The sequence below is a fragment of the Cynocephalus volans genome, chromosome 7 (assembly GCF_027409185.1).
Source record: "Cynocephalus volans isolate mCynVol1 chromosome 7, mCynVol1.pri, whole genome shotgun sequence".
Taxonomy (NCBI): Eukaryota; Metazoa; Chordata; class Mammalia; order Dermoptera; family Cynocephalidae; genus Cynocephalus; species Cynocephalus volans.
The window spans coordinates 85,349,051-85,369,879 of record NC_084466.1 but is presented as its reverse complement, the minus strand read 5'-3'; the positions used below and the strand labels follow the sequence as shown (position 1 = coordinate 85,369,879).

The 20,829-nt window shown below is 45.6% G+C and overlaps 1 pseudogene; it reads left to right on the top strand.

Moving 5' to 3' along the window:
* Window positions 1–3,333: 3,333 nt before the first annotated feature.
* LOC134381683 (uncharacterized) lies at window positions 3,334–19,929 on the top strand (annotated as a pseudogene).
* Window positions 19,930–20,829: the final 900 nt, after the last annotated feature.

Here is a 20,829-nt window from a genome sequence, read left to right as displayed (position 1 = left end):
CAGCTGCGATGGCTCCTTACGCTTAGGATGCTGGCACAACCCTAACTGACATGGGTTTCCTTGCCCTGTTCATCCAAAGGAATAAACCAAGGCTTGCAGATGCAGATGTGCTATAAGCACGTGGCCGGCAGACCGGCAGCATCATCTTTAGGTGCAAACCACACAGCCTTAATCATACGTACTAGGAAAGAGCCTGCTGCAGCAACATTCGCCCAACGTTTATCGGGAGCTGTACCGGGGGTCGCGGTCACGGAGAAAATCCACACCTCGCTGCATTCAAGGAATTGCAGTCTAGCGGGGGAGCCAGCACGGGGGGACCCGGGGGTGCCGTGGCAGCGTAGGCCCGCACCACCTTCTCTGGGTGAGCGGAGGAGGAACGTTACCAGGAAGCTGTGCACCCCCTAGGAGGTCTACAGACGCGACTGACGGAGCGTTTCTCCCTCCCCTCGCGTGCAGTCGCAGCCCCGTGCTCGGAGCTCACTCGGGCTCAGGGCCCCGCGCAGCCTGCCCGCCCTCCCGCCCGCACGTCACCCGGAGGCCCTTGGTCTGTGTCCTCACGATCCCGCCCCTCTTGCTGCATGGATTCAGGGAAATGACACCAACGCTCAGCACTGGTTCATCGTAGGCGCCAACAAATCAGAATAAAAGTAGCTTTTGATTAGTAGCATCAAAAGTCTGTGTTTCCACTTAAACAACTGCACAGACAGAACAGCTTGTCCCTTGTACTCTATACTTCTTTAAGTGCACATTGCCAAGGTTTAGGTACATTCACACTGTAAATTGGGAAACCACTATAAGCCAAGACTCCCCAAATCCCTAAGTCCAGCAGGATTTCTAGAGTCAACTTTGGTGTACTCAAGGGTACATCAGGGTTTCTTACGCCTCTGGAAAGCTTTGTGCTATACTTGGTATAGCATATGGACAGGGCATCTAGATGTTAACGAATCTTTTTATATGATAACTGTATTAGGCCTTTCTGGAAAAACAGAACCAATGGGAGAGAGATAGACAGACAGATTATGGAAATTGGCTCACGTGATTATGGAGGCTGAGAAGTTCTACGATGTGCCCTCTGCAAGCTGGAGAACTGGAAAGCCAGTGGTGTCATTTAGTTCTGAATCTAAAAACCTGACAACCAGGGTAGCCAATAGTGTATCTCCTAGACTGAATCTAAAAGCCTGAGAAACTAGGGAGCTGCTGGTGTCAGCCCTGGAGTCCAAAGGCCTGAGAACCAGGAGTCCTGATGTCTGGGGAGAGGAGAATATGGCTGTCCCAGCCAAACAGAGAAAGAGAATCCACCCTTCCTTGGCCTTTTTGTTCTATCTTCTTTACTCAGGCTACTGATTCCAGTGCTAATCTCTTCTGGAAACGTTCTCACAGACATATCCAGAAATAATGTTTCACCAGTTATCTGGGCATCTCTTAGCCCAGTCAACTTGACACATAAAATTAATCATCACGATAGCAATGATAATTATGAAGTGAGATAGGATTTACTTGTCAACTGTGAATCAACACACAAATGTTAGAAGCCGGGAACACCCTGGATTTGGCCAGGCCTAGAGCCCTTCAGTTACCCCCCCTGTGTTGGCTCATTACAGACAAGTGTCTTTCCTTTTCCCCAGATCTATCCTAAACTAGATAAACACACTGAAGTAAGCAAGAAATAATTCCCAAACCCAAGGATGCCTCCAAGTATAGCAACAAACAGCACTTAGTACAAACACCAAGGCCACTGTGAGCTCGACATGCTCCAACATTTTCCCAGCTTAGTGACTGGTTATGTTTGGGCCTCCATGGATGGGCTAAAACCTGCTCTGGGTATAGTGGGGGTAGGGGGTCTCCAAGTTCATCACCATCATAGAGTGTAGAGCAGAGGTCGCTAGCACAGCACCCTTTGAGGGGCTTGCTGTGGAACCAGCTGCCTGGGTTTGAATCCAGTCTCTGACACTTCCCAGCCATGTGAACTTGAATACATTAACTAGATTAGTGGGTACTGACTGATTCATCACCTGAAAAATTTGGATAATAATAAAACTTTTTTTTGTAAGATTATTGTGAGCTTTAAGTAGGTGTGAAGGTTAATTCTAGGTGTCAACTGGATTAGATTAAGGAAGCTGAGAAACCTGATAAAGCAATCTTTTTAGGTGTGTCCATGAAGGTGATTCTAGCAGAGATTAGGATGAGAGTCTGAGTGGACTGGGTGGGAAAGACCCGCCCTCAAGGGCGGCAGGCACCACCCAATCTTCTGGGAGAACAAAAGACAGAGAAAAAAGGTGAGTCTCTCTCTCTATTTGCTGGAGCTGTGATACACTCTTCTGTCCTGTCCATGGACAACAGAGACTCTCCAGCTTTTGGGTTTCAGGACTTAAACCAAGGACACCATCGGATTCCCTGCTTTTGAAGCCTTCGGACTTGGACTGAGCCACGCTACCAGCATCCTGTTTACAGACGGCCTATCGTGGGACTTTTCTTCATAATCATGCAAACTAACTTCCCTAATAAATCCCTCTCATATATCTATAACATATCCTATTGATTCTGCCTCTCTGGAGAACCCTGACTAATACAGATTTTGGTACCAGGAGTGTTTCTAGAGAAACAGAATCTTAAAGATGAATTTCTTCAATTGGTTTCAGGGCTTTAGACCTGAAAATGCTAACAGCTCAACATCTAATAATACTGAGAGCACTGATGGTCCTTGGCGTGAACTGTTTAAGAAGATGTGCAAGATAAATCCATTTGATGGTCCTGATTCACCGCTTGTAAAAGGCAAGGGATTCAGTGACTCTATGCATAACGCTTTTGAGTATTTGTGGAAATCCGAGGACTATGATGACGTTGGCAGGTTGCTCCTCACGACACTGGATAAACTGAAGAAAGAAAAGGGGGAGCTCAGTGCAGTGATTTCTCAGCTCAAGCGCCACATAGATGACCTAGAAGTTTCTAGGTGTGCTCGAGGCCAGAGTCTTCTCTCCAGTACCCACGGGGCTGAAATTGCCGAGAATCAAACACAAGCCCTCATCATAAGATTGGCTGAACTACAGCAGCAGTTGAATCATCAGCCTCACAGGGTATCTCCTGCTAAAGTAATGAGGCCATTAGTTGGGAAAGAATGGGATCCCGCAAGTTGGGATGTGGACGTGTGGGAAGACCCTGATGACGCTAAGGACATGGAACCCCTAAATTGCATTGAGTCTTGTTCACCAGAATGAACTCCCCATCCCCATCCCCAAGGACAGGGGCTTTTCCAAGCTCTTTCTGAAGGGATTAACTCTGCACTTCCTAAAGAAATAGTAATGGCTTCCCCTGAGGCAGTGACTGAGCAAGACAATGCTGATCCTCCCCAGGACCCACCTGTCTGACTCTACACCTATAACTAGACTCCAGGCCCAGCAGGCCCCCCAAGGTGAAGTACAAAGTGTGACCCTTGAGGAGGTGCATTACACTCCAAAAGAACTAAATGAATTTTCTGCTTCATACAAGCAGAAACCAGGAGAATATGCATGGGAATGGATATTAAGGGTGCGGGATAATGGTGGAAGGAACATAAAATTGGATCAGGCTGAATTTATTGATATGGGCCCACTAAGCAGAGATTCTGCATTTAATGTTGTAGCTCGGGAAGTTAAGAAAGGTGCTAACAGTTTGTTTGGTTGGTTGGCTGAAATATGGATCAAAAGATGAGCCACTGTGAATGAGTTAGAGATGCCAGACCTCCTTTCGTTAACTGTAGATGAAGGATTCAAATGCTTAGGGAGATTGGAATGCTGGAGTGGATTTGTCACGTTAAACCTACTCACCCACACTGGGATGCTCCAGAAGACATAACTTTTACTGAGACCTTGAGAGATAGATTTGTGAGGGGAACCCCAGAATCACTGAAGAGCTCTGTGAATGCTCTTCTCTATAGACTGGAACTTACAGTGGAAACCACAGTCAGGTAATCAGAAGACTTAAATCCAATGGGACTAATTGGATCTCAGGGTGGCAGGGGCCAAGTGGCAGTACTCAACCAACAGAGGCAAGGTGAGCATGGTTACCATAATGGATAGCAGAGGCAAAGCAATAATCAGAACAGTCTGTCTCGGGCCGGCCCCATGGCGCACTCGGGAGAGTGCGGCACTTGGGAGCGCAGCGGCACTCCCACCACGGGTTCGGATCCTATATAGGAATGGCCGGTGCGCTCACTGGCTGAGCGCCGTGCGGACGACACCAAGCCAAGGGTTGCGATCCCCTTACCGGTCACAAAAAGACAGAAAAAAAAAAAAGAATAGTCTATCTCAGGTAGATCTATGGCATTGTTTAGTTACTCGTGGTGTTCCTGTAAGTCAAATACACAGGAAGCCTACTAAATTCTTACTTGATCTGTATAAGCAGAAAGCTTCTAGGTCAAGTTAACAAAAGTCTAACTTGAATCATAAAAACAGATAGTCACGGCCCCTCAATCAATTTCCAGACTTGAGCCAGTTTACAGACCCGGAACACCTTGAATGAAGGGGTGGCCAGGTCCCCTTAAGGAAGGGCCCTTGTACACTACCAACAATTTATACTATTAATCTCTCTCCCATCTTTCCCCAAGGAGACCTGTGGCCTTTTGGCAGAGTAACTGTGCATTGGGGAAAGGGAAATAATCAGACCTTTTGGGTACCACTGGACACTGGATCTGAATTGATGTTGATTCCAGGAGACCCAAAACATCACAGTGGCCCTCCAGTTAGAATAGGGGCTTATGGTGTCAAGTGGTTAGTTAAGTCTTTGCCCAGGTCTGACTCACTGTGTGTCCAGTGGGTCCCTGAACCCCTGCTGTGGTTATTTCCCCAGTTCCAGAATGCATAATTGGAATAGACATACTTAGCAGCTGGCAGAATCCCAAAATTGGTTTTCTGACCTATGGAGTGAGGACTATTATGGTGGGAAAGGCCAAATGGAAGCCATTAGAGCTGCCTCTACCTAGGAAAATAGTAAATCAAAAACAATACTGCATCCCTGGAGGGATTGCAGAGATTAGTGCTACTATCAAGGACTTGAAAGACACAGGGGTGGTGATTCCCACCACATCCCCATTCAACTCTCCTATTTGGCTTGTGAAGAAGACACATGGATCTTGGAGGATGACAGGGGATTATCATAAGCTTGACCAAGTGGTAACTCCAATTGCAGCTGCTGTACCAGATGTGGTTTCATTGCTTAAACAAATTAACACATGTCCAGGTACTTGGTATGCAGCTATTGGTCTGGAAAATGCCTTATTCTCCATCCTTGTCTATAAGGCCCACCAGAAGCAGTTTGCTTTCAGCTGGCAAGGCCAGCAATACACCTTCACTGTACTACCTCAAGGGCATATCAACTCTCCAGCCCTATGTCACAATTTAGTTCACAGGGATCTTGATCACCTTTCTCTTCCACAAGACATTATGCTGGTCCATTACATTGATATGCTGATTGGACCCAGTGAGCATGGAGTAGCAACTGCTCTGGACTTACTGGTAAGACATTTGCATGTCAGAGGATGGGAAATAAATCCAACTAAAATACAAGGGCCTCCTACCTCAGTTAAATTTCTAGGCATTCAATGGTGTGGAGCATGTTGAGATATCCATTCTAAGGTGAAGGATGAGTTGTTACATCTGGCCCTTCCTACCACCAAGAAAGAGGCACAGCACCTAGTGGGCCTATTTGGATTTTGGAGGCAATACATTCCTCACTTGAGTGGGTTACTCCAGCCCATCTACCAAATGACATGAAAGGCTGCTAGTTTTGAGTGGGGCCCAGAGCAGGAGAAGGCTCTGCAACAGGTCCAGTCTGCTGTGCAAGCTGCTCTGCCCCTTGGGCCATATGATCCAGCAGACCCAATGGTCCTTGAGGTATCAGTGGCAGATAGGGATTCTGTTTGGAGCCTTTGGCAGGCCCCTACAGGTGAATCACAGTGGAGACTCTTAGGATTTTGGAGCAAGGCCCTGCCATCATCTGCAAATAACTGCTCTCGATTTGAGAAACAGCTCTTGGTCTGCTACTGGGCCTTAGGAGAAACTGAACGCTTGCTGTGGGCCACCAAGTTACCATGTGACCTGAGCTGCCATCATGAACTGGGTGTTATCTTACCCAGGAAGTCATAAGGCTCGGCATGCATAGCCACACTGAATCATTAAAATGGAAATATATGCATGATCAGGCCTGAGCAGGTCCTGAAGGCACAAGTTAAGTTATATGAAGAAGTGGTCCAAATGCCCATGGTTCCTACTCCTGCTACACTGCCTTCTCTCCCCAGCCTGCACCTGTGGCCTCATGGAGAGTTCCGTATGATCAGTTGACAGAAGAAGAAAAGGATAGAGCCTGGTTTACAGATGGTTCTGCACGATATGCAGCACCACCCGAAAGTGGACAGCTGCGGCACTGCACCCCTTTTCTGGGACATCCCTGAAGGACAGTGGTGATGGGAAATCTTCTCAATGGGCAGAACTTCAGGCAGTACACCTGGCTGTGCACTCTGCCTGGAAGGAGAAATGACCAGATGTGCAATTATATACTGATACATGGGCTGTAACCAATGGTTTAGCTGGATGGTTAGGGACATGGAAGGAACACAATTGGAAAATTGGTGAGAAGGAAATTTAGGGAAGAGGTATGTGGATAGACTTCTCTGAGTGGGCAAAGGATGTGAAGATATTTGTTACCCATGTGAATGCCCATCAAGGAGTAACCTCAGCAGAGGAGGACTTTAATAATCAGGTGGACAGGATGACCCGTTCTGTGGATACTAGTCAGCCTCTTTCTCCAGTCACTGTGTCATTGCCTAGTGGGCTCATGAGCAAAGTGGTCATGGTGACAGGGATGGTGGTTATGCATGAGCTCAGCTCCAACATGGACTTCTGCTCACCAAGGCTGACCTGGCTATGGCAACCACCGAGTGCCCAATCTGCCAGCAGCAGAGACCAACGCTGAGCCCCTGATATGGAGCCATTCCCCGAGTGATCAGCCAGCCACCTGGTGGCAGGTTGATTACATTGGACCACTTCCATCATGGGAGGGGCAGTGTTTTGTCCTTACTGAAATAGACACTTATTCTGGATACGGATTTGCCTTCCCAGAAAGAAATGCTTCAGCCAAAACTACCATCTATGGACTCACAGAATGCCTTGTTCACCATCATGGCATTCCACACAGCACTGCTTCTGGCCAAGGAAATCACTTCACAGCTAAAGAAATGAGAAATGGGCTTATGCTCAGTGAATTCACTGGTCTTACCACGTTCCCCACCATCCTGAAGCAGCCGGTCTGATAGAACGGTGGGACAGACGTTTGGAGTCACAGTTACACAACTAGATAACAATACCCTTCAGGGCTGGGGCAAAGTTCTCCAGAAGGCTGTATATGCTCTAAATGAGTGCCCAATATATGGTACTGTCTCCCATAGCCAGGATTCATGGGTCCAGGAATCAAGGGGTGGAAACAGAAGTGGCACCACTCATCATTACCCCAGTAACCCACTAGCAAAATTTTTGCTTCCTGTCCCCGCAACTTTATGCTCTGCTGGTCTAAAGGTCTTGGTTCCAGAGGGAGAAATGCTTCTATTAGGAGACACAAAAATGACCCCCCTGAACTAGAAGTTAAGGCTGTCACCTGGCCACTTTGGGCTCCTCATGCCTCTGAGTCAACAGGCTAAGAAAGGAGTTACTGTGTTGGCTGGGGTGATTGACCCAGACTACCAAGGGGGAGTTGGACATTACTCCACAATGGAGGTGAGGAAGATTATGTCTGGAGTACAGGAGATCCCTTAGGACATCTCTTAGTACTACCATACCCTGTGATTAAGGTCAATGGAAAATTACAACAACCAAATCCAGGCAAGACTACAAATGGCCCAGACTCTTCAGGGATAAAGATTTGGGTCACTCCACCCAGTAAAGAACCATGACCCGCTGAGGTGCTCACTGAAGGGAAAGGGAATACAGAATGGGTAGTAGAGGAAGGAAGTTATAAATACCAGCTTCGACCATGTGACCAGTTACAGAGACGAGGGTTGTAATTGTTCTCCCTGCTGCGTTAGGAACATGTTTCTATGTATATATACTGTACACATATTAAGAAATTATCTTTGTTTTTGTTCCTCCCATTCTTTATCGTGTACCAAGAGGTTTACTGACTTTATTCCAGCATTTAAATATTGCTAACCCTACCCATTGTGTTTGCATTTAAGTCAGGGGATATTGGGAGAAGGGTAAATGTCATCTAAAGACTTCACCGCCACTTCTGGGAAAGAGATTAATGCGTTTTGGTTGTATGCAGTATAGTTGTATCATGTTAGGTGAAACTGTTTTGTTATTGTACCATTTGAAGATTAAGTATGACTTAAGGAGATAGTATGGACACCAGGTTGACAAGGCGTGGGCTTGTGAATGTTAATTCTAGCCGTCAGCTTGATTAGATGAAGAAACGCTGAGAAACCTGGTAAAGCTATCTTTTTAGGTGTGTCCGTGAGGGTGTTTCCAGCAGAGATTAGTATGAGAGCATGAGGAAGGTGCAGTTGGTTTGGTCAGGCCCCCTCGCCTCATATCCGGTATGATTCAGCACATCTGCTGCAAACAGGTTACGTAAGAGCAGAGTTAGTGCGCATGTGCACCCGTGTACTTCTTGGCTCATTGCCGTTTTTGTGTACTTCAGTATGGAAGACAGTGGATCTAAACCGCTGGTTGGCAGAGCTCAAGTCTGAAATAAAGTATGTCTATGTCTACTTTGCCCATGGCTACTTGGTTTTTCTTTTGCTTACCTGACTCACGGCCTGCACAAGACTGGGTATTCGGGTCTGTGACCCAGCCCGACAGAGAGCCTGAGTGGACTGAGTGGGAAAGACCCACCCTCAATGTGGGCAGGCACCACCCAATCTGCTGGGGGCCCAGAGAGAACAAAAGACAGAGAAAAAAGGTGAATCTCTCTCTCTATCCACTGGAGCTGGGACACACTCTTCTCTCCTGTCCATGGATATCAGAGCTTGAGACTCTTCAGCTTTTGGGTTCCGGGACATACTCTGACGACACCATCAGATTCCCTGGCTTTGAGGCCTTTGGACTTGGACTGAAGCTGTCAGCATCCAGTTTGCAGATGGCCTATCATCAAACTTTTCTTCACAATCAGGTGAGTTAATTCTCCTAATAAATCCCCTCTCACATATTTATAACATGTCCTGTTGATTCTGTCTCTCTGGAGAACCCCAACTAATACAGTGGGCTAATCATAATCAGGGACTTCGAAAAGCATCTAGCACACAGGAAGCACTCAATACATAAGCTTTTATTATTAACACCATCATTATTTCACTAGTAAGGACTCAGTTTCAGGGAAACTACCTCGAACCAGTTTAGGCAAGGAGAGAAGAACTTGGCCTTGGGAATCACTAAAACCAAGGCTCAAAATGCCACAAGGTTTCTCTCTTTGTATTTCATCTCCATTTTTCTCCTTGGCCAGTTTTATTCTCTTTACTGGAGGCATTGAATGATGAAGGCCCCTCAGCTAAGAAGGGCACCCAAGGAACTCTTGGACTGGCCCGGTTGGTCAGGTGCCTAGCTCTGTCCAATCGCCATGAATGGGGCATGGGATTTAAGAAAGGTGGTAGCTCCTACTGAACCCTGAAATAAAGGCGCTCCCAAAGAAGAGGGGTGCTCTTGTAAGCAGATCCAAGAGTTGTCAGTTACCACTTACACCACTGTCTTCTACAAAAGCATTTTATAGAGTTCAGCCCCTTACCTTAAGGCACACTTTCCTCATTCCTTCATCCTCTCATTTGTTCATGTGGCAAATATTTAATTACACATCTACTAGATGTCAGGCACTGTACTTGGAGGTGGAATGATAGAGATGAAAAGGACATAGGCACTCAAGATTCAGAGTTTTCTCTTAACCTTATAGCCAACTGTTCAGCTAAAATAAATCCACTTATTAATAAAAAGAAATTGTTTATGCCCAAAGATTGAGGCCTGGTGTTACTCCTTCTGAAATGGTACAAAAAGCTGTTTGTTGTTGCTTCACAGAGGGCACTTTGTCAAAAAGTTGGTGACTTCCGATGGCCCAGGAGCAGCCGCATCTGGTCATGGGGTAAGTCCTCAAATGACAACTGGGCAAGTGGAGGCATAACTACATGGTGAATGAGTTTCTGGAATGTGGAGAAGAGCGACTTATCAAAATATCGAGCCCAACCCTATGACACACAAACAGCTGCAGAACCACGTGGAGCCCCAAAACGAAGCCATGCCAGAGGCCAGGCCAGGAAAGGGAGCGTGGGGCCAGCCCCCACCTCCCTTCTGTACACCTGCCTGAGCTCAGCCTGGGGCTGCCTGCTTCCCACCTCAGCCTTGCCCCACTGTTAATGCTTTAGAGAAACTCTCTTGAGGTTCCCCCTAGTGCCAAGGCTGGCACTGGGTTGTGAAGATAGAAAGAGAAGTAAGAATGGTCCCTGCTCCATACTACTTATTTTATAAAATTTTAGCAATCTCTACTAAAGAAACATTTCCAAACTAATTAGATTGATATAAACAGTTCAAATTTACTCATAAATGTAAAATACCCAACTTTCCTTTTAAGTGCTATGATTTAATAAGCAAAATCTTCTTGAGTATTTGAAAAAAAACCTCCTGCTTTATGAGTACTTGAGTACTAATAAACTCATTAATGTAATGATTTTTAAATTACTTTAAATGTATATCATTTTAGTAAGACTTTAATATAAAATAAGTCAATGTGAATTATTTAATAACATGTTGTTAATAAAATCGTAAGGTTAATCTGTTACTCCAATGTGCCAATTCCTTTTAACATTATAATTACTTAAAACACCAAATACGGACAATATATTTCTCAGCAGTAAGCCATAAATACCAGAAGGGTGATGGATCTAATCCCCTTAAATATTTCTATATTTATTTCACAACCTTCATGGTGTTAAAAGATGCTAACCCACTAAGAAGACTATTATGGAACCCAGACAATTTTGAAGGTCACTTTTCAGCTTGCTGAGGGTGCCCAACACCCAGAGAAATAGGCTGGCACCTGAGTGTGGAGGCACCGCACATCCAGGTCCTTTGTTCTGTGACCCCAGCTGCCAGGCTGAGCCTCATAGAAAGGGGACTCCATGGAGGCCCCACTCTTGGACCTGGGTGTGGCTCATCTCCTTACCTAATTCTTTCAATCACTCATAGACATCTACAATTGCCAATCAGGATGCTGCATCACCCCATGAAATTTTGTGTTTGACATCCTAATCAGTTAAGGATGCACCTTAGGTCTGATAGAACAGATACTAAGAAGGCCTCATGGATGAGGAGGCATCTGGGCTGGGTCTAGCAGACCCTCCTCACCCCAATACCTTCTTGCTCCCTGCTAGCTATCTGGGGTCCCATGGCAGTGGGCTCAGTGTTATGGTGGAGCCAGTGGTGCACATCTCTTCCCAGTCCTGCTGTCGATGACATCACATTGGCAGCTTCAAACCAGCCACGGTCTGGAAATGTTTACATCATGGAAATAGGCAGATGCTACAAACAAGGGCTTGGAGGAACCTAGTTGTTACACACTTACCATCAGCGGTACTCCAGACAGGCTTGCAAACTCTTCGGTTTCTGGGTACTGGATTCTAGGCCAAGCTCTGTATTGTGGGCTGGTCAGTTGATTACTCTCTAATTCCAATCAAATTTCATCTATGCCAAGTCGAAGTGGAGCAGAGCTCTGCACTACTTTCTGTGGTGGAAGAGGCCAAACTAACATTAGACAAACTGAGTCACATTGAGATATTAGCAACAGGTGTCTACAGGCAAGCTGGGAGAGGAGGCCTTTTCCTTAGGATGGTGGGGAAATAATTATGATTTTTTTTAAAAGTGTTATCTTTTGAGAAACTTGTCCAGTTGTCTTGATATCTAGCTTTCGCAGTGCTTTCTCTAATGTCTTTTTGTTTGTTGTTGTTGATGATTATAATCTTTAAAACCAACATGCAAACCTATTACCTTAGGAAAAGCTCCTTCCCAAGAATGCACTCAGGGGTTTGGCCATCCTTCCTGCTATGCCAACTCCCTTGCTGAACTGCTGCCTCAGATGTGTTTCATCTGGCCTTCACATTTTTGGCCAACTCCATGTTTAATAAATAATTTTAACATTTAAAGAATTTTGTCGACATTTGACGATTTCAATTGTAATCTAGATTTCTGGCTTCCCTTGACAACTGCAAGATCTGAGAACGTATGGCCCATATTTGCAAATTGCCAGTGGTCAACAATTAGCCAAGGCTGGGAACTGGTTGCTTCTCTTTCAGGGGCTGCATTGGCTTCAGTTCATACAATGTCCACCCAGCCTACTTCTCTCACTTACATTTACTCCCTGGAATGGATCTTGGAAACAAAGGTAGCATTTCCAGCACAATGAATGGCAGGTCAATGGGTGTGATTCTGTCCTAGGGAGGCCTTTGTATGAGGAGTGTTGGTGCTGTCTAACAATGCTAAAGGTTGCCAGGATGATAAAATGCCAGCCCTTTCTAAGACTGTTCACTCCAGTGTCCCAAATCCCCATCCCAGGCCACAGATTAGGTCTGCTGTCTCTTTACATAACTGGCACTGTCTTTCCTCCTCAGCAGAATTTCAGGCTGCCTGGGGAGAAAGGGACCTTCGTGATAAACTGGGGGAGGATCAACACATTGCTTGAAACCTCTCTACAGCATCCTTGCCAGAGATTCCCAGTGGTCTCCAACCAGCTTAGATGGTCTCGTTACTTCCTAAGATAGCCATTCTGACTCCTGAGACTGTTTTCTTAACTTGGACAGGAACCTGATACCCATATTACCACACCAAAATTGTATAGTACTTTGTAATTTGCAGAGTAGTCATAGACACTGTGATGGTTAATTCTATGTGTCAACTTTACTGGGTTAAGGGATGCCCAGAGAGCTGGTGTGTCTGTGAGAGTGTTTCCAGAAGAGATCAGCATTTGAATCAGTAGACGGAGTGAAGAGAATCTGCCCTCCCCAGTGTGGGCAGGTATCATCCAAGCATCACCCAATCCCTTAAGGGTCCAGATAGAACTGACTCACTCTCTCTCTCTCTCTCTCTCTCTCTTTCTCTCTCTCTCTCTCTTCCCCCTCTCTCCCCTTCCCTTCCTCCTTGAGCTGGGACATCCATCTCCTCCTGCCTTTGGACATCCGAGCTCCTGGTTCTTGAGCCTTTAGACTTGCACAAGTGGGCCACCCATCCTACCCCTGCCCCTGTTCAGCGTCAGACTGAAATTTATATCACTAGCCCCCCTGGTTCTCAGGCATCAGACACAGACTGAATTGCACCACCAACTTTCCTGGTTCTCACGCTTGCAGATGGCAGATCATGGGACTTGGCCTCCAAAATCTCATGGGCCAGCTCTCATAACAAATCCCCTCCCTACATATCCTATTGAGTCTCTTTCTCTGGAGAACCCTGACTTATACAGACACAATCTCACTTAAGTTTCACGGTAGGACTGAGTTATTTACATTACGCCCCTTTACAAATGAGAAAATTGAGGCTCAGAGAAGTTGTGTGGCTTAGCCAGACTCACAGCACTGGTAAGGAGTGGTAAGATGTGGTTTTTATGATTCAAATTTTAATACTCTTTTTCTAGAACCATAGGTCTAAAGTCTATTCTATGAAATAATACCAAAAATGTTTCATTTCTCTTTTCTGTAATAGATACTCATTATTTGAACGTAGATATCAAGTCTCCCACGAGTATTTTCTATTTCTAGCTAAATATTCCCTATTCCTTCAATCAAGACTCATTTGACAAGGTTTCTATACCCCTTACTATTCTCATCTCTCTTCTAAATGGGACCAAGTAGTTTTAAATTCAGATATGAAAACAATACTCCAGGCACGGCCAGACCAGCACAGAGGAAAGCAGATCTGTCTTCTTCATCCTTCTGAATATTACACACCCAGCAATTCAGCCTAAGCATGCTTTAGCTTATTTGACTTCCATAGCAATATGTTAAATACAGGATGATCATGGGTCCTGCTTTGCCAGGACGGTCCCCATTTACACTTGTCCTGTTTAAACTATTAGTCATGCTCTTTTTTACTCTCAAATGTCCCAGTTTGGGTGACTAATTCCGAGGTCTCCTTACCTACATGAAACATGGTGTCGACCACGTCTTTCCTACAGATGCTATTGCTTCGGCTTGTCTTCTCCGGATAAAATTTGGACCCAAACTTTAAAAATCTTAAATTTGTCCCTCTCATTGGATTCACCTCCTTGTATTCAGCTATATTAGATTGCACTAATGGTCCCAATTCTTCTGTCCTCTCCGCACCCTTTACCATGGAGCTCTGCGGTGCCCTTGTCCTGGGGGCTTGGTGTAATCTCCGCACAGCCACGTACTTGCTCTGGCCAAAGGAAAGTTCACAGATATGAGAACTGCAGAGTCCTGAAGAGTGTTTCTGTGACCGGACTGGTGTGCCTGTGCTTCTGCCATTGCCACAAGCGTAGCTGCCCGGCCCTGGCTGAGGTCGGCTGACAGCAAGCGAGCGCTAGAGCAAGCCACCGAGTTCTGGGGGTTTCTGAACACAGCTATGCACAGTCTACTATGCTGGCATTGTAGGCTTTTCAGATCTGACTCTGTCCCCTTGGGCGCTCACTACTCCCCCGAGCCCCTTCTCACCCTAAATCTGATGAGATTGTGCATCATACACACATTCACTAACACCCTTTTAAACTGCCGAACAGGATGCCGCTTAGGGCAGAACTCTGCAACCCTCAAAGAATGGCTTCCAGGTGCAAATTGACCATTTAATCAACATTCTTTGATCAGACCACTTAGTTATAGTAAATAAATATTAATGATAACTAACTTCCATTGAGCACTTACTATTTGCAAGGCCATGTCTTAAGCATGTTATATGTATTATCTCATTTAATTCTCTTAACCCTATGAGGCAGATATCATAATCCCTTGCTCATGATCACAACGCTAATGAACACGTGGATTAAGGAACATCCCCAAAGCCAGACTGCTGGGAGTAGAGCTGGACCCTCACCCGGCGGCAGGCTCCAGCATCCTCACTCCTGGGCACCCCATTCTACGGCCTCTTAGTTACTAACTACCGCATTATGATCAGATTATAAGAGACCTTGGCAAATGGTTTTTGGGGAATTGAGAAACACATTTCTCTAATTTTAACAGGATATAACCTAGAAGTAGTAAGCATGATATAAATAAAAAGAGCACGAGATTTGGAGGTAGCCAGACAAATGTGGATTTAAATCTGAGCTCCAGAACTGACTGACAACGTGGCCCAAGACCACCTCCTTAGTCTCTCTGAGCCACACTTTTCTTGCCAGAAAATGAAGATAAAAATGCAAACCGCACGTGGCTATGTAGGGTGCATAAAACTCCTAGCTCAGCACACAGCGGTGTCAAGAGACCCTGTCTCTCTTCCTCCCTTTGGGTAGAAAACGGGGCTCGTCCAACATGCTTGTCTCGTGGCATGTACACACGCTTGTGTCTGCTCTCAGCCCCCTGCAAGGCCATGTTTTGTGTTTCTGAAGCAATTCTCCCCGACTTGCACTTGCCACGGCTGACTTTTATCCTGAATGCTCGGGTCATTACTTATCCCAAAAAGAGGGCTCAGACCTCTTCTTGAGCTCGCTCACAGAAATGGAAAGTTGAAGCACGACTTCCTCTGAAAAACAAAATTTGGAAACTGAGAAATGAAACAAAGGGAACGTTTCAGAATTATAACCAGAATAGGAGATGGAAAACTCATTTTCCAATTTTGGAAACCACTCCGTCATTCTGACTCTAAATTTAGAAGCAAACTCAACTTTGGGGCATGTAGGACTGTGGAATCCGGCATGGCAGATTCCAAGCAGCTGCACTGTGACCAGTTACCAGTGCAGATAGACTGCAGTCATGGGTGTCAGTCCCAGAAACCCCAGAGACTTCCTAGCTGTGGAATTTTGGACAGGTTGCTTAACCTCTCCATGACTCAGTTTCCTCATTTGTGAAACAGAAATTACAATAACACCATCTCATCCAATGGCAGTAAGAATTAAATGAACTGATACCTACCTACAGACACCTGAGAACATAGTAAACTCTCAAAAAATCAGTTGGAATTATCATTACTAATGAGATTTTGTTCAATTAAATGCATCTTTGGAGCACATTTTTTAATATTTATGTAAGCATTACTGCAGCAATCCCAGGCAAAGCTAGAAGAAATACAAAGAACAGAAATAGAAGTTACTCATCTCCCCTTTTAAAAATTCCTAGTTAGGTGCCTTAAATGCTGTCTGTCCTTTCTCTTTCCACCTGTCCTTCCCTTTCCCTTCCCCTCTCTTCACTGAAAAATCTGACTAAATGCTAAGGAAGGCCCACAAAGGTTTGACAAAGAAGAGGAACTGACTTAGTATTAAATATCTAACCCCAAACACTAATCACATACAAAGTGCAAAATAGTGACTTATCAGGGAAGAACTGCAGACACCAACCCAATAAAGGTTAGCATCGCGGCAGGGGGCCAGGGGGATACAGTTGCCCGTGGCAAGAACGCAGCATAATTTCTGAGGTGTTCCTGCCAAGAATATATGGGCTGAGTCTAGTCCTGGGTGCCGTGAGCCATCCTGCTATAGGGAACGGCATGGGAGCCTGAGAGTGATGCCCCCTGTTCAGCGGGCTGCAAGAGGGTCTCGTATGTGCGGCACGGCTCCGTGGGAATTTCGTATTTGCTCACCTTTGGTTGCTTGACAAGGCTTTTCAGGATTAAAGGCCTAACTTTTGGCTTAGTATGGCTTTGGGGGATTCCAAGGGCCCCAGAGTTTCTCAAGGCCGTACTAGCATGTCCTTCAGAGGATTCCAAGGGCCCCTGGGGTTTCTGAAGGGGCATATTAATAATACATCAAAATTAATTGGTTTATTTAAAAAGGCATTGTCAGTACTAAAGGTGTTTTTGATGCATGTCCCCAGTACGGGTTGGCTCCATTTAATTTTGTTATTAATCTTCCTTGTTAGTGATGTGTGCATGGACCCATTGTGACTGTGGTCATGCTCTTGTACGTGTGGAATGGAATGAGGTTATGATGTTGGATTTTTATCCACATTCCCCCAGGGAGATGGTGGGTCCGGGTGCAGTAATGTTTATAACTAATTGATCACAAGCAGCTACAGATTTCTTTGTTTCTCGCCACTCCCACAGTTTCACTTGATTTACCAAGAACATGTTCTTTCCTTAGTAGTAATAAAAATGATATAGTGTGTTTTCGTTAGCTTGAGTAGGATCATTTAATTTTCACTTTGTTCCTTGTACTGTTCCCAGAGTCAATTGGTAAAAAAATTAGAAAGTTTTACTATGAAGATAAGTAGGTAAAATAGTAAAAATATATAAAAAGGTTTTTGATATTAATAGATTTTGTTTAGATTATTATATAGTATAATTGTTTTTAATAGTAGTAAAAAATATAATAGAACGTTATAATCAAGTTTCATTATATAAAATCATGTTGTAAATATTGTGATTTTGGTCATAAATTAGAATAATAAATATAAAACACAAGACATTAAATTGTTAAATATAAGTATAAGTAAGATTTAATAAGAGTTTAGAATATAAGTTTATGTATGTTTAAAAGGTCAAAGATTGTGATTCAGACCAAAAGTCTGATGCTTTAATGCCAAGCCTGCTGCTATTGTATAGTTTCCTGGCCACAAGCCACAGGCTTTAGGGTGAACTCTTGATGCATGAGTGGGTGCTTTTATCACAACATAATTGCTTTAGAACATTCTGTTTTTTCTTTTTCTATAGAGATGAAATAATAAATGTTTTGATTAAAAGGTAAATCATCATGTAAAAGGTTAAGCAAAAAATATAAATAAAGCAAGATTTTTGTGGTTGTCGTCCACACTTGCACCAGACATCTGTGGTCCGTCTCTTCCTTCTCACCAAATCCACACCACCTATTCAGGTCCAACGAATCCTGTGGAGCTGGTCTCCGGCACCTGGGAGAACATCACAGGGACCCAGTGTGCATCATCCTACACACTGGAGGGTCTGTACCTTTTAAGACTATCAAGGACACTGTTATGGGCTGAATTATGTCCCCCCAAATCATATGTTCAAGTCATAACCCCAGTACCTCAGAACAGGACTGTATTTAGAGATAGGGTCTTTGAAGAGGTAATAAAGTTAAAATGAGGTCATGTGGGTGGGCCCTACTCCAATGCTACTGGTGTTCTTATAAGAAGAGGAAATTACATCAAAGACAAGCACAGAGGACAACCATGTGAAGACATGGGGAGAAGACGGCTGTCAGCAAACCAGGGAGAGAGGCCTCAGAAGAAACAGACCTCCTGAGACCTTGATCTCCAACTTTGGCCTCCAATTCCTTTCTGTTGTTTGCTACCCAGGCTGCAGTATTTGTCATGGCAGCCCTTGATGATGAGCACAGACATGGAAGATAACGAAAGACTGAGGGCTGCTCCAGATGGAAGGAAACTAATGTGACTTGGCAACTCTGTGCAACACGTGATCCTCACCTGGCCTGAAAAGGAAGGAAAGAAATGCATTGCTGGGGCAGTTAGTGAAATGCAAACGGAGGCTGAGGCTCCGATGATGCTGACTTGCGCTGATTTCCTGGCAGGAGGTTGTATGGTGGTTACGCAGGAGGGTAGCCTAGTATAGGGAAGTCCTCATCAAAGGATTCAGGGATGATGGGGAATCGCGCCATAAAACAAATATGTCTGTATATGAAGACAAAGAGTTATGCAGCAAACTTGGTAAAATGCTAATAACTGGGGAATATGGATGAGGGAAATACAGGTATTTTTTATACTCTTTGTGAAGCTTTTCTGTAGATTTGAAACCACTTGATATCTTGGAAGCCCTTGTGCACTGTTGGTAGGAATGTAAATGGTGTAGGACTATGGCAAACAGTGTGGCGGCTCTGCAAAAAATTAAACATAGGACTGCCACAGGATCCAACAATTTCACTTCTGGATATATACCCCAAAGAACTAAAAGCAGGATCTCAAACAGATATTTGTACACCCACGTTTATGGCAGCACTATTCACAATAGGCCAAAAATGGAAGCAACCCAAGGGTCCATGATAGATGTTATGGTTTGAATGTGTCCCCCCAATTTCATTTGCCTTTTCTTCTTAACTAGAATATAAATCTCTTAGAGGCAGAAAACATGCCATAAAACCATGGCATCTTTCAGAACTAAAAGCCAGGGCCCAGGGGCTGACCCGTCCGGAGCCTCCCAGGAGGCAACCCTTGGAGTGAACGTTTGTGGTTGTGGCTGTCTGGGAAGATCTGGAATATGGGGCTGCCAGCACCTGCCACAGTGCCCTATAGATATAGTAAGTGCTCAGTAAACCTTCATTTATGATGATAACAAGGGACCAAAGGGTCTTTGCCCTTTCTCCCTCTCCTAGTGGCACTGCACCCCCCGAGTGGCCATTCTCACGATCTAGGCATGTGCCTGCAGAATCACCGCCTGTGGAAATTATTTGGACTTTGACTAGAAACCAAAGCTGCAATTATTCATCGGCCATTTCTTCCCATTCTACAACTTAGACAAGTCCCTCAGCTTTCACCACCTATAAATTCTGTGCTGCGTAAAAAGAGTCCAGAAATAAGACGTGAGCGGGGACCTGGACTGGGGGAGTGCCAGGCCGTGCTTTCGTTATTTCATTTCAGCCTCACGGCAGCGCTGGCGGCAGAGCCCAGGGGGCCCGCAGCGGAGCCGCAGCAGGGCAGGGCCGGCGAGGTGCAGACGGCTGCGGGGGACGGGGCTGCCCCACGGGAAGCCGGGGCTCCGGGAAAGGCCTCCGCGCAGACGGGCAGGTGCGGAGCAGGTGCGGAGCAGGCGGCAGCAGCCACGCCTGGCCGGGGCTGATCTGAGCACCGGGTCCAGGCCGTGCTGAGTGCGTCTCAAGCTAACCACACAGGAGTGGACCCAAAGTGTCGGGCGGGACTGGTGTTCCCGGGCTGGTGACAGCTGGGTACTCTCCGCGACGCTGGCAGCCAGTCCGCGGGGCCATCGGTGCCTCTGGACGGGGATTCCCGCGTCTCTAGACCTGTCTCTTGCCCCGGGCCTGCATTTCCTCGGAGCCCCGCCTGCACCGGCCTGGTGACTTGACTTTCAAACACAGGAGGGCGCAGCGATACCATTTTTTTAAAAAAGAAATTTCCCCACTCAAAGCTGCTTCTGAAAACATGGTTTGAGGAAAAGACCCACGTTTTTTGTCTTTAAACAACAGATTGTTCTAATATAAACGCAAATGGGATTTGTTCAAAACAGGAGCCTGTTCCCATCCCCTCGTTTTGCAAATGAGAAAACTAAGGCCAGGGAATTTGAGGACTCCAGGTGCTCAAGGTGCTCAAGGTGGCTAAACTGACAAGAACCCCACTGTGTGCTGTAGAGCATGACGGAGGAAAAGTCAGCATTGCCCCTGGACTGGAGGAATATTTGATGTTATGGGGGAAATTAATGACTACAAGACACAGAAAGAGCAGATCACAGGAGCATGTGGTACTCAGAATTCTTTACTAATTGCAGCTGTATCATGCAATGCACAGAGTGCCCACGGGTGTCCTGGGTGAGGGTGGACGTCACCAGCACCTGTTGACATCACCCTGAAAAGGCTTTGTGAAAGCTTGCAGGCTGCCTTAGTTTTCATGGACAGTTCCTTTGCTACAATTCCTCCACCAGTAACTGACCACGTGTGCTTCTGTTCGGGAGTGTCTGGTAAAGGATCCGATTTAAATGAGTATTAAGACAGGCCAGGATCATAAGGGATGATTGACGTGAGTGGCCACATTAG